Here is a 15,631-nt window from a genome sequence, read left to right as displayed (position 1 = left end):
AACGAGAAATGGCAGTGTGCATAAGGCAAACCAAAAAATAGTGTGTGTACGAAACAGTTGGCAACAAAAAAATAGAACCATTGGTGAATACGAATATACTAGGTTTGGTTAGGTTGAGTCGCTGTCATCCGACACACTTAGGCCTGAATAGTTCCATTGTGATACCACTGGAGCTCGTCCTTTACACTCTTCGTTGAGCCAACCTGTGGATTTAAAAAATTTTGTTAAGCCAAGCGGCAATCCTATTTGTGAGGCCACTTCAATGCTGTTAAGAAAGTCGAATTCGAGCGTGGAAAGCCTAGTCTGTATAGAGCAATGCATGTCCACAGGAGGTGTGCCACGGCTTCCTCTTCTTCATTCCTTCCAGTTAGATAATGCCCTGTTGCACGAATATACTAACTTGAGTTGCTTTGCGGCTCACAGCGGCGTTAGAGAGGAATTGAAGAATGAGAGCTTGTTTTTGGACATATTTTCAGAGAATTCTCCTAAGCAAAGTTGGATTGTATTTACATGCCTCTAAAATCCTGACATTGCGACCGCCGTAGCCGAATGGCTTGGTGTGTGACTACCATTCGGAAGTACGTGAGTTCGAAACCTCGGTTACTTCGATTCACCAAACGTTAAAAAAACATGTTTTAATAGTGATCGCCCCTCAGCAGACAATAGCGAACCTCGGAGTGTATAGTACTTCTGCCATGAAAAATATCCTCATAGAAAAACATTTACCGTTCAGAGGTGGCGAAAACCTGTAGGTCATCTCATTGGATGATGGCGAAGAGTCTGCTTGCATCTGTCGAGTCTAATTTTCTTCAAGCGGGTTGTCAAAAGACGAGCAGTTGAGCGACGGAAGGCCTTCATGTGGTGATCATCTTTAATTAGATTTGACATGGATCTGGTCAATACATTCATTTCCCTGGACATGATTTTCTGCTTTCTAAGGGGATTTCTGTGAATTCTTCCTTGAACGGCTTTTATGGCTGCACTGGTTCGAACCACGCGAGGACGACCACTTCTTTTTCTGCCTGTCACTTCGGAAGTTTGGGAAAATCGATAGATCGTGCGGTAAGCAAACGTTCTCGAAATATTAAGTGCTTTGGTGTGTTAAGGGACTAATTGTAGAATTTTGTGACAAATATTTTTGTAGTGCATTTTAAGCCGTTATATCCCACTGTCGTGAGTATTTTTTGGCCACAAAAGAGATAAAAAATACCCATCTATTCCAAATATTCCACGAAAATGTTCCCCGTTATTTTGTCCATAGAACTGCTTAACACATCAGATATCTAAAATAAAAGAATCGCATAGTTTCTTATACCAATTCACTATAAGAAGGAATGTGCAAAAGGGTGAAAACTTTGACTCCAGATAAAATAAAATTTCGACTTAAAAGTTCAAATCACCCTACAGAGGCATTTTTTGTCTCCTCTCAACCTGAATCCATTGCCGGAAACTTGCAATTTTTTTTTTCTTTTTTGTGTTATTAAAAAATCAAATTTTTTCTTTTGCAATTTTAACGTACCATAGAATATTTGCAGAGTTAGGCCACCGTAACTACGGAAAATAATCACATATTTGGAATTTTTTCAGTGCAAAAAATGACATAAATTAAAATTCTAAAAAATGTATGAAATAATGAAAATGGCGATTGCGCAGCATCGATAAATCCTCTCCTTTGTTGGGCGAGCGGTCAGACTAACACCACCTGCAATTTTAATTTATGCTGAACAAAATATTTTTGCGACCGTACGTGTGAATAGCTACAGAAATGCTTTGGATTTTTTTTTTATTGAAATTATTCCTTCGCAAAAAACGGCGCGTATAATATTCACAATTTTTCAATCAAAAACAAAATAAATAATGTTTAAAAAATAGTTTAAAACTCTTTTAATAAGAAAAAGGCACTCGAAAGTTGTTATTGTAATATATCGAAAAGGCCTATTCGAAAGCGTTTAAGGTTTTCGTCAGGGTACTCATGGGAGTGAAAGGGACAGCCTCAATTCGGCAGTGAAGAGTTTAGAAATTTTTTACAACTTATTCCTTTGAAATACATCTTTTAAGCAAACAAACTTAAAAATGAATTTGGAAATTTCAACGTTAGAACACGCCTTAAGAAGTCGTTAGAGGGTAAAAAGCACAAGGAAATCGGAAAAATGCTGGTTCGTATGGCCATCATGGCATCAATTGATTAGTTAAGGCACCATGTCAAGCAACAACTTTTTCTCAGCAAAATTGATAACAGTTGGGCAGCTTTATTTTTCTTCTTCTTGATTGGGGCGATAACTGCTTAAGTGATTTTGGCCGAATCCAGACCCGAAACCTTTGCGTCAATCGAATCTTATACGGGAATAAATGCAAATCAATGCGGATAATTCGTTGTAAAGTGGTCCGAGCAATGCCCAATGGGAACGGCGATTTTGGGATGTCCTTGGCGACGTCTCAACACTGGCCCGTACAAGAGCAATTTGGCCTCTTTGGATTAGAAAGAGCATCACCAGTCGAAAACCCTTCGTACAAACGTTTAATAGTGATCTTAGAAGGCGCACTTTTCACATTATTTAATTTTTTATACGAACGTTATGTTTTCACAATTGACTTGCGCGGCGTGTACTGTTACATGGTAAAAATCTGCTTGAGCTGACGCTTCCAACGCGGTATGTCATTAAGGGGTTAGGCCACTCTAGGATTTTCAAAATATCGAAATTTTTTTTTTTTGCTTAAAAGATGCTTTAAACTCTTTAGAATATAAAACAAAAAGTCCTATGCGTGAAAAAAATGTTTATCTCTAATATTTCGCACTTTTGCGCGAGCGCCTCTGACGTCTCTGAACCGACTATTCAAATTTAAAGCGTGTTTATTTCAAAACGTGATTTTTCAAAACGGCAAGCAGCATAACACAAACAATTTTTAATATTTTCACTTGTAATTGTACAAGGATCTTTAGAACATTATTCCGCACTGAAATACGTACGGATTTTTTTATTAATTAATTAGAAAAATTTTTATAAACAATTAACGGTTCCATTTTAGACGAAAAATTCTACTTTTGACTTCAAACATCTGCAAAATACACAAATTTCAATATTTCTAAAATCCCGTACGTATTTCTACAGCTATACTCACGTCGATTGAGAAGAATGTTTTTAATTTGGTTTAGGTGGACATTTACGTCAGTTGTACTGCTTGCCGTGAAGTGCCTTTTTCGCAGGGCGCGTTCAGAGATTCACTCCAAAGGCGCCATTTTGTAATATTTTTCAATAAAAATATTTGTAATTACACTTAAATACATGCTTAATAATATACTTAAAAAGTTTTTTCCTGGCACCTTTCTTTCAATGTAAAAAAAATCCTTAAAAAACTGCTTTTTTACAGTAGCTAGAGTGGCGTAACCCCTTAAGCGATCTGACGTCTCTGTCAAAAGATACAGGGTGGTCAGATGGGTCCGTCGAATATTGGCAACCCTGTAGAAAACAACTTGTGCCTAAAAAAAAAATCGCAAGATGCAAACAACGACAATTTAAAATAAAGTGATAAGATATCATTATTTATTATAAAATTAAAGTACAAAAAATATTAACAAAATTAAGATTCAAAGTTGTCTCAGATATCTAATTTATAGCTTATAATGCTGGCTCACAAGTTTATCTATCCAGAACCAAGTATGCCAATTATCATAGGATTGAGTTGCATTTTTTTTTCAATATTACGTACCTTAATTGTCCAAGAAGCTTCTTCTGCTCCTTAGTTGGCGCGATAACAGCTTACGTGATTTTGGCCTGTTCGCCGTGGTCGCCATCAGTGTAGGCAGTTCTCATCAAATGTGTTGCTTTCTTTTTCACTAGGCGAGGATTTTTACGTGGCGCGTCCTAAGACCAGCGCCCAACCAGATATCCTGAATTGTTCTGACTATCTGCCCTTCGCTCTCGAACGGATGTTCGGAAGCTACCCAGGAGATGCATGGGTGAAGCCAAAAAGTTGTGAGCTGCTTAAACTGTGTGCAGAAAAATCAACCTGGCCACTCCCAAGTGAATGGCAATCAACGAATTGCCCCACTTGCGTGGACTTCTAGAAGCTACTACAGCTTCTAAACAAAATGTACAGATATTCAAAAATTCTTGTTTCACCGTATATTCGTGTAGGAGGGTATCCACACAAGAAAACTTTTTCATGACAGTCCAATTAATGTGTTTATCGAAAAAAAAATTTTATTGAATTAAATGAAAACTTAATTGAGGATGCAATTAAGCGAAAAATAACATTAAAATTTGGATCCGACCGCTTCTCCTAAACTCTATTACATAGGTGGCTAAGCGAAACAGTTAGTAAGTGGATCACTGGATTAACTCGTCTGCACCAGATTATATATCATATGTAGTAGTGGATCCTTGTCGTGAGCGACCGCAAAAGTTGCCACATAATTGTAAATTATAATTATGCAGATGAGGATGCCAATTTATGCGCTGTCTTGCCAAGTGTTGGTGTTTATGCGCCCACAAACAGACGCAAAACGGTGAGGTCAAAAGCGGTTGCAAACGAAGCTTCAGCAGGACTGCATCACAACCAAAACCCACAGCAACAACCTGATAAGGTATAACTGCGACTAAATGCGCCTAAAAGGAAGCTGTTGACTACTTTGATGCTGGCACTTTGTTGGTACGTTGCAGGCATGATTCGACGGTGCTGGCGATGCCACAAATTGACACTGCTGCTCCCGGCTGTTGCTGTTGCCGTTGCCTAGCCTCTGTCGAGTTGGAATCCATCAGCTGTCATTAGCAAAATCATCGACACCTGTTGGCCATAAATTAATGTCGTAATTGGCTGCAAAACCTTCACTTTGACAACGTGCACAGTTGCACACACACACTCACACATATGCATACACGTACTAGATACTAGCCACAACAGCAGTAGCAGCACCAATATCAATGCGCGCATTTGTAGCAATGTAGCTGCCACATCGTCGGACTGCCTGTCTTTCACTTGTGTAAGAAGGAAACGTGCGAACACGAGTCGGTAGTCGATAGTTGCATGTGGCGCCTATTGCAGCATTAACCTTAACCAGTTTCTCGGCGCACCAACTCAACAAGCAACAACACGTCCACTTATACGACGTATGTCTGTATGTGTGGATGCATATCAATATTTGTATCAATACACATGCATACATACAGACATGCAACTAGTTACGTAAACATAAGATAAAGTTGTGGCAAGTGGGTTGCATGCAACTGCTACTAACTTTTGGTACGTGCACGTTGTTGCACATCCTGCGTGAGTAGCGGCAACCACTCGCTTTATTAGGCAACCAGAAATGTTGACTATCAATAGCAGCAAATTCAAATGCAGATATTACTCCATAAAATATTTACGACAAAAAGAGCTTTGCATTTATTTGTATCAGCGTCAGAGAAACCTGGGTAGCCTAATCAGTGTGTACGTTGTTTGTATGTGGTGGAATCACCAAAAAACAACTGCCGGTTTGAACACGATGTTTTACACTTTTTTAATTCATTTATTGAGCAAAACATGCATTTACATGCGATTAAATAAATAAAAAATTATATGACATTTTTTGCACCTACAGACGCATTTCGATAGAGGAGAAGTAAGGAAGTGCTAAATTCGATCCGAACAGAAGTTTATACAAGACTGCCGGGAAAGCTGTTCTAGATACTTAAGGTCATCGTTAATTAGGTCATTTCTGGCTTAATTTTCGAGATATTCGATTTTAAAAATTCTTTTAAAAGACTATTTTTTTACCGACGTCCCCTTTTTTTAATGCCAGTTTAAAGACCCAAATTTTTCCTGTTTTTAGTTAAAGAGTATGCCAATTATTGAAAGTTATCATTAAAATTTGAACTAAGTTCTTACAGTTAAAAACAGCTGCTTTATAAAGCTTTCACTAAAGATCGTGATCAAGTTTTTCAAGTTTCAAGTTCTTTACGATTTTTCAATAAGTGTTTCCTACGTCACTTCACTAGGAGGATGGTTCCATATGTAGGAGTGCACTCAAATGAAGAAAGTCTTTGATTGCCATTCATTTGGGTGTGGCCAGGACGATTCTTGTACATATCGTCAACATGGTTTCAAAGCATAGAAAATTTATGAACGAATATTCAAAGAGTATAAGGACTTTTCGCCAGCAATTAGTACAGTAGAAAGATGGGTTTCGGAATTTAAACGTGATCGTACAAGCCTTGAAGACGATCCCCGTAAATGGCATCCAAAAATAGCAGCCACACCAGAAATCACAGAAAAAAGTGCGTGTAGCGTAGTACACATAACGGAAGTGAAACTTTCAAGGTAGACCCGAGAGAGAATGAGAGAGAGAGAGAGAGAGAAAGAATATATGTCTAAATAAATTCACAACATTTGCAGAGAATACAAATAGACAAAATTTACAAAAAACGGAGAAGGGTCGACCGGTGTAGGTAAACGCCGGACACAAACTGTGGCAGCAACGCGCACTACTCCGAGCGTTTATCCCCCGCACAAACGCAGCGATTCCAGCTCCGCAGCAATGGCACAAATTACCGCAAGGCAATACCAATAAATCCGACGCCGGAATGGATAGCACTTTATAGTGCGCACAAACACTAGCCAGGAAACGGAATAAGCGCCAAACAGTAGGCACCAAGGAAATACAACGCCAAAAAGTAGGCACCAAAAATATATTTCCTACAGTTTTGCACCAACAAACAAGCGTCAAAAAGTAGGCAGTGTTATTTCTCACTAGAAATTAGCAACCACAAGGAAAAACTCGGGAAAAATAGCCCAAAGTGTATCTAAGATATATATAATGTATAGCTCTCTCTCTCCTTTTCCTCTACGTCACATCTTTTTTCGCTCTCGCGGAACGAAAATGCCCAAAACGTTGCATGGCCTTGAAATTTTACTCTCCATTCTCGATCGACGCCTAAGAAGTTTCACTTCAAAAATACAGAGCCTCATATTGGAAAATCATCGAGTGACTGAAAGAGATTTAGTGGTAGTCATAGGCATCTCAGTGGGTAGTGTAAGAAATATCTTGACTGAAGTATTGGGTTTTAGAAAGCTGTGTGCACAAAGGGTGCCGCATTCGCTAACAATGGAACAAAAACACATTCGAATGTGACCTTCTTAGCAACATTTAGATGATTTTTGAAAGGATACGGTGGGTTTTGTGCATCAATTCATCACTATGAAAGAGACTTGGGTCCATCATCATGATGCTAAATCAAAACAGGAGGCTAAAGAGTGGTGTGAACCTGGCTCTTCGGCTCTGAAATGATTTCGTGTCCAGAAATCAGCCAAGAAGATGATCGCATCAGTTTTTTGGGATGCGAAAGGAATTTTGTTTGTGAATTACTTGCAAACTAGTAAAACAATAAATTCTAAATATTATTGTGACCTTTTAGACCAGCTGAGGTAAGAGATTCGATCAGTTTGCAAAAGAAAAAAATTATTTTTATCAGGACAATATACCGACCACAAGAACATTTTCACAATAGCTAAAATCCATGAATTGAAGGTCGAATTGTTGGAACATCTTCCAGCTTTGGCTATTAGCATCCGTATTCACCAGATTTGGCCCCTAGCGACTTCCATCTTTTTCCAGACCTAAACAGATTCATGCGTGGAAAGTTTTTTTCATCGAGTGATGAGATCGTAACAGTTGTAGAAGTGTATTTTGCACTATACTGAATAAAAAAGTGTATTTCAAACCATACTATTGTGCTTTTCTTATTGGACCGCGAAACTTATTGAACAACCTAGTATTAACCAATTTTAAAGTTACGTAAATGCATACGTAAAGCCTTTGTCTTATTATGTTGTCACACGAATGTCCACATTTCTGTTTGAGTTTACACTTCACTACATTTATTAAATAACTCAATGAAGTCTGCAAATTTGTGCATAAATTTTCATTATTGTTAAAATTCAAATATTATTGGTGTATTGTGTCAGCGGTTAATGGTGCTGCAGTTGTGGTCAAAGTTGCACTGCTGGTGCTTGCGGTTGCGGTTTTCAATATACACAACAGCAAAGGAACAATAAAGGGACGTGCGGAAATAAGTTAGTTTGCGGTTTGCCTTTGGCTAATGAAGTTCGCACGTTGCCACAGACAACGCGAAGATAGTGAAGCGTGCATTCGAGCAAGGCAAAAATCCCAACAGCCGGGTTTAGTGTTAAATAACTGAGTTTTTTCCTCACAACAAATGCTACACAATTTTTGGTATTTATTTATAGTTATTTGAGTAAAGCGAAACTCATTAGGAATAACAATTTAGACGAGCTTAAGGTGGTAAATAGATTAGGTCAGGCATCAAGTTTCATTGCTTTGGATATACATAGCAATGCTTGTATGCATGCATGTATGTGTTTATGTACATGTATGTGTATGTATGTAAGTCATAAACAGTCTAGCACGATTTCAATTGAATTTAATACTTGTAAACAGCCTTTCATTGAATTTCGAAGCTTTACAATTTTTATTGTTTTATGCTCAGATTACTGATTTGAACAATTTTGTGGAATATTTTTGTTCACACGAACTGATAAATATGGAAATTATCGATAGTACTTTGTGCTAATTTGATACCTACAGTTGCATTATCGGGTAGTATGCTTGAATATTTTTCCAAACGATATTCTTCAATCCCTGTATGCCTTGAAATTCAAGAAAAATGCGGTTAGTTAAAAAAGAGGGGAAGATAACTACCAGGCCGCTCATCACTTAAACAACTGAGAATCACATAGAAGCCTTTATACGAAAAAGTTTTTTGAAGTGAAAACTTCTTTAGAATCGTTGGGAGTGATTTGAGAAAAAGTGAAACGAAAAAAGCGACACTCTTGGCTACGAATATTACATATAAACGTAGCGACGAACTAAATAACTTTTAGGCCAGCGCCGACAGCATGGCGCGATAGCCGAGCGGCTAGCAATGTGAGCTTCCGATCCAAAATTCTTGGTTCGAATCACAAGAAAAAACATTTTTTTATACAGTTATTTTATTTTATTTTATGATATGTTTATGAGGAGCTTTTTTTCATGGCAGAAATACACTCGGTGTTTTGCCATTGCCTGCTGAGGGGTGAGCGCTATTAGAAAAATAGTTTTCCTTAATTTTGGTTTTTTCACCGAGATTCGAACTGACGTTCTCTCTGTGAATTCTGAATAGTGGTCACGCACCAACCCATTCGGCTACGGCGTTTGTTTAATTTTACTGATGCAAAAATGAGGGAAAATATTTGAATAAAGTTTGCTTACTGTTTACACATTTTCCAAAGGTGACGGAGAACCAAAAAAAAAGTCGATTTTCAAACAAATACGAGTGCATATGTGTAATTGTGTTAGAGTTTCGGTCACGCCCCAGCAAAACCTGCGTGCATATGTGTTTGTAACATTCAAAAAAATGTAATTGTGTTAGAGTTTCGGTCACGCAGGTTTTGCTGGGGACGCTCATAATAGCAACCGCGTGTGTATTTTTATATTCGTAAATATTTTCATTTTTAAATATTTAACGCAATTATGCCGAAAAATAATGCAGAAAAGTGTCGTGAATATCTTCAGAAAAAAAAATCAATAAATAGCATCACGGAATTCATTCACGAAAATTTAATAAAGTATACACCAGAAGTATCGCGGATACTTAGAAAAGATTACAATAAAGTTCCAATGATTTTAAGTGGCGATTTTAACGTAAATTTTGCATTGGACACAGCGGTTCCTTCAATTGACTTTCTCAATACAACATTCAATTTAAAAATGTGTAACAATCGCACTGAATCGACAACACGATCAAAAACAACAATTGACGCGGTATTTCAAAGATATATTGACAACATCGAAACCAAAGCATTTGTATCATATTTTAGCTATCATAAGCCACTCGTATCATTTGTTGAAATTGAAAACATTGAGGATGAATAATAATAAAATGAAGAAAATAAAATATGAACTTTATAGCAATATTATAATGAACCTATAATTATCCCGCTCCTAATGCTGCTTTGGTCTTATTCTCTCTCAGTTTGTTTTACGGAAGGTTTCACTTCTATCGCGTCTAACCGTTAGACTGGTATTTTTTTTTTAAGTGTGAATGTCGAATGTTTTAGCTACTTTCCACAGTTCCTAAACCACATTTCTTTAAATACCATTTTGCTTTTGCATAACTTTTTAACTAAGTAAAAAACAAATGATTTTCAGTGATAGAAATCTTTATTTTGGCCTTCACGCGCTCCTGGGCCTGTCTATTTTGTACACTGCAGTTGTCTAGTCAACAAGCATCAAATATGATTGAAGTTACGCGCCATTTGCAAAATTTATAAATCTTCCGATAGGGGGATTAATTTTGCGCCACCCTGTATATACAGTGGAGATCATAACTAAGTGCATGATGAGTTTGTATTTAATATTTAAAATGTTTTTTGAGTTAGAATTTTTTGTTATTTTTATTTTAAAATATTCAACATTTTTTAACAAGAACCATAAATTTCGAAAATAAATCAATAAATTTTCAACTAAATTTGAATTTTTTAATCTCATGAAGTTTTAGTAAAATAAGTGGAAGATTTAAGCGGCTTATAATTCGCATTGATTTTTAATAACTTGGTTTTCTCACGACTTTTGTCTCTTTATTCCATATACAAATGAATTGCGCATGGAGTTTGCAAAAAAAATTATTATTCTTATTTATTAAAAAAACAAAATTAATTAATGAAAAACTAATTAAATTAAATTAAAATGTAATTAAAATTAATTAAAAAATATATGTATATATATTTTATTTTAAATAAACAAATTAAATCTTTATCAATCGCATTTCTTTTATACAAAATATACAAAAAAAAAAAATAAATTAAACAAAAAATGCAAAAAAACAATTAATTAATTAAAAACTTATTAAATTAAATAAAAAATTAAACTTAGTTAAAACAAATTAATTAATTAAAAACTTATTAAATTCAATTGAAAATTAAAATTAGTTAAAACAAAATTAATTAATTAAAAACTTATTAAATTAAATTAAAAATTAAAGTTAGTTAAAAAAACTAATTTTTGTGTTATTAATCAAATTTAGTATTTATTAATCGCACTTCTTGTATACAAAATATAAAAAAAAAACTAAAAAATTAAAGAAAAAATACAATTGAAAAAAATAATACAATTTTTTTTAATTGATAAAATTTTATGTTTATTAATCGCACTTCTATACCAAATATATATAAAAAAACAAATTAGACAAATTAAAAAAAAAAAATAAATTATAAATTTTAATTTTAATCTTAATTAATCGCACTTCTTGTACACAAAAATACGACAACCACACAGCTGTCACCAAGCAAAAATCTTTTTAATTCAAGACGATTTTTCAGCTGTCTAAGACTTGCACTTCACAACCAATTTTTTTCAAAACTTCAAATTTTTTCTTAAAATTCTTGGTAATATTTTCGGGTATGCAGTTTTATAACCCACTAAATTCTCATGCGATAAAGTGCAAATCGGAAGTGTTTAAAAAAATGCGTTGATTTTCACAATTTTTTTTTTTACTGACGATGTGTTGCATTTTCTCCGCATAAAATAGATTCGAACAGTCGTTATATGGCAGAAAACTTCCAACATCGTCAACAAAAAAGAATATTAAAAATAAATCTAAATTTTGAGCCACTTGAAACTGGAATTTTATTATATTAAAATTTAATATGCTCTAAAGCTGAGTATCAATTTTTTTGCTCTGAAATTCTGAGTAATCTGGAATTCTTAATAATAAGTTTTCGAATTTTTATAATCTAATACAAAGCTTAAAACTTTGATTTAAGTGATAAGTGTGTATTGTAAAATAAATTATATGTTTTGTTTTTATTTAAAATATATATATTATTTAAAATAAAATATAGGGTTTTCCAAACAGAGGTGTTATTTTGATATTCAAATAAAAACGCTATTTTTTAATATAAATAATCAGGTGTTTATTTCATTATAAAGAGGAAGGTATGCCATTAATAGTGCAAAATAACATCAGAGAAATGACCTCCACGACCACGTTTACAGGACAATATCCTTTTCATGAAATTTTCCAAATCCGAATTGCAAAGTGGCTGTCCTATGTCCTCCATAGTCTCACGAATTTCATCTTTGAGGTCTTAAATCGACCCTGGGCTGTTGTCATAAAAGAAAAAAGGCAGAAGGTGTTAAAGCACAAGATCTCGGTGGCCAATTGTGATCACCTCTTCGAGAAACTTTTCCACCACCGTCCGGAAACTTTTCCCGTAAAAGATCAATGGTTTCGCTGCTCGTGTGGCACGTAGCGCCGTCTTGTTGAAAATAAACGTTGCCCAGATCAATACCATCCAATTCCGGCCATAAAAAATCGTTAATCATCTCTCGATAGCGATAGATAACACCTGTTATTGGAAAAAAAATTCAGCAATATGCTACGATTGTGAACATACGTTAACCCTTAAACTCTAATTTAGGGTGAATTGAAGGACAGCACGACAAGTTTTTATTATAAACGCCAGGATTACCTTAAAAAGGGTAAAACTATCACCGGCGTACATATTTTAGAGCTGTTGGATCGGTTTGACCACATCGAATTGAAGTGAAAAAGGTTGTCAAGAAAAAGGGACTCTTCGGTCAAGGCAATGTCTAACACGTCTAGCAGTTGATAGCAAATATCGTTTAAATTCAAATGAAGTTAATAGTCTTCCAAGTAGCACGAGAAAGAAATGATTGGAGCGCCTTGTTAAACTCGACCAAAATCGCGTAAGCGGTTATTGCGCTAATCAATGGAAATGGATTTCCAATGCTGATGTCGAAAGGCTACAAAGCCACATTGTTTTGCTGACGTCTATTAAATATGTTGTTTATTATTTAGTCAGTAATGCCAAATAGTCATTGGCGAGTTACAAGATTGAGGGGCACGTGCCGCACGTTAACGAAATGGTCGCGTTAAAATGGCCACGTTAAAAAGCAAGATTGACTTATATAGAGTGACTTCAACTCACCCAAGATCTACTACATATGTAGGTGGCAACGCATTCACAAAAAGTTACTGTTTGGTGTGATTCTGAGACGGCGGCATTATTAGTCCGCACTACTTAGAAAACTTTGGTAACTGCACTTGGAAGGCAAGTGACTCCAGAAAGACAGCGCTACGTGACTCACAGCGCATTGCACGACAATCATTCTACATATGTACCTACATATACTCGTTGACCGATTTGATAGTGTGGCTATTTCTCGAAGGATAAGGCGTGAATTAGCCACCAAGATTGTACGATTTGACCCCTCTAGATATTTTCTTGCCGAGCTACTGAAAATTGGGACTTGTTTTATTCTACTTCAACATCGGCCCGCCTTTATTAGAAACTTGTTTATATGTATGCCTTCCATATCAGCCCACTAACGCTGCAACGCTGCTGCCGTTGACTTTTGATCAAAATGAGGTTTCTACTAGCATTTTTCAAAAAAGAAAAACATATTCCATCATACAATAACGTGCGAATTTCGAGTTAAAACAAAGAACGATGCGCTGGTCTAAAATGTCGTAGAATGGAAGGAACGAATGAGGTTTTTTTCGATAGATTTGGATTTTTTTGTTAGAAGTGCAATTACTACTAAGTACATTGCGAAAAACACTAATATCTTCGATTCTCGGAAATAAATAAGGCATACTTTTTTTCTTGTCCAATATATTCTTATTTAGGACTAATAACCTTTCAAAATTTGTAAAAATATAATAAAAAATTCTGAATTTTTGAGTGTTCGAATTTGAGTGTCCGCCACTATATTATTTTTAAAATATTTTTTCCAGACTTTTAAGCTAATGCTCTTCCAATTCTGAGGCTATAAGCGACCTTGTGCGTCATTCTTAAAATTAATTTCAACATAGGTAAAAATATCTTACAAATTGTGTGAATTTTCGAATGCCCGAATTCCGGTGTCTGCTACTGTATTAATTTTAAATATTTTTTTTTTTGCATATATGTATTTCTTTTTCTATTTCTGAGGTTATTTTTAGTAAAAAATATTTTTGAAAACTATTTTTATTTACATATCGATTTCGAGAGATTTTTACACATACATACATTTTTATTAGTATTTTTTCGAATTATTTTAGCGGTAGTCTTAAAATTTAATACATTTTGTAATTCCTTTTCTTTGGCGAGGCACCCTAATGTGCATATGTATGTATATGTGCATGCCCTTATAGACCGTACAGGCCAGTTCACCGTTGCTACATTGTGGCAAATTGTAAGGAGCAAAATTCTCCTTTAAGCCATTCACTTGAAGAGAACTTCTCTTAAAGCTCATTACAATGACTTGAAATGCAACCATGCATATCAGCAGGGAGCAGTACATTGAACTACTCACACTAACGGTTAAATGACAACCGATTCCCCGCTTTCTTAATTTCAATACAACAAGTGCTGTTGTTGTGCAGTTTGTGCTCTTGTACTGTCAGCGCTTTAGTCTTTTTGTTTTCCTACTTTAGCTCTTAACAAAAAAAACAAGGTAGTTATGGCATTGTATCTTTTCTGAAAAGGCAACAATTTACTTTCACCCAAAACAACAACGTCCAAATGTGGCACTTATGATGTTTCAGGGAATTGTAGTGATGATGATGAAGCTTCTACGTATGAAATTTCAATGATGATGACATTCATGCCAAGTGCACTCTGATAGGATAGCGTTGATGGCAATTTTGCGTGCACCCTATACATACATACATGTGTACATATACGCATATCTATTATACATATGTACATGCCTGTATGTGGCTTTGCACTTGTACGTGTGTATGTGTGTATGAGTGCTCGTTGCAGATATACTTGAATTTATAAGCGCATAGTGCATACGGACGCAAGGATATTTGCATGTAGAAATGAAAGAAGGTGCAGGTAGATATGTTTGTGCGCAAATAACTTTAGGTTACGGTTACTGTATTGTGCATACGATCATGTGCATAGTGGGTGCACAAAGTGTAGAAAGATATCATTTTTAACCTAAACGAGAGGGTTCAAGCCGACACTTGAAAAATGTCACAGCGGTGCACACGTATCCATAACACCCACATTGCACCCCATGAGGTGAAAAGAAATGCACAAGAATACCTACTACATAACTTATCAAACACATACTCAAGCAGCCGTAGCCTGCACACTCATACAAACGTGAAGAAATATTGCTACTGTTGTTGTATTGTTGCCAACTGCTGATTTAATTCGCAAAATCCAACAGGAGCGGCAAAAGCCATTCGTTCAACGGCGATTGTTTAGTAAGCAGGGTTCCGTATTTATAGGGGGAGTCGCAATTTGCTATACGAACAGAAGCCAGCGCCTGTAACGCCTTGTTGCTATGCAGTCAGTAACTAAGCAGCCAACTGTGAACTTTAAGAGCTTCAACGCTTTGACATATTTGCATGCAGATCGACAACACACACACACCTCAAATTTACGTAATTGTACGCACCTTGCACTCTTGAGTTGGTGAGTGCGTACGGCACAGTGTAGTTTCTCTACGCAGTGCGAGGTCTAAACATAATTTTCAGTAAGCAATTCTTGAAAGGACAAACAATTTCGCGAAGAATTATTAAAGAAAAGTAGTGAACTTGGTTATTGTTGTTGATGGTTTTGAAGGTTTCAAGCC

This window comes from Anastrepha obliqua, chromosome 2 (genome assembly GCF_027943255.1).
Source record: "Anastrepha obliqua isolate idAnaObli1 chromosome 2, idAnaObli1_1.0, whole genome shotgun sequence".
Classification (NCBI taxonomy): Eukaryota; Metazoa; Arthropoda; class Insecta; order Diptera; family Tephritidae; genus Anastrepha; species Anastrepha obliqua.
The sequence above is the reverse complement of the archived record's forward strand: the minus strand, read 5'-3'. Positions refer to the sequence as shown.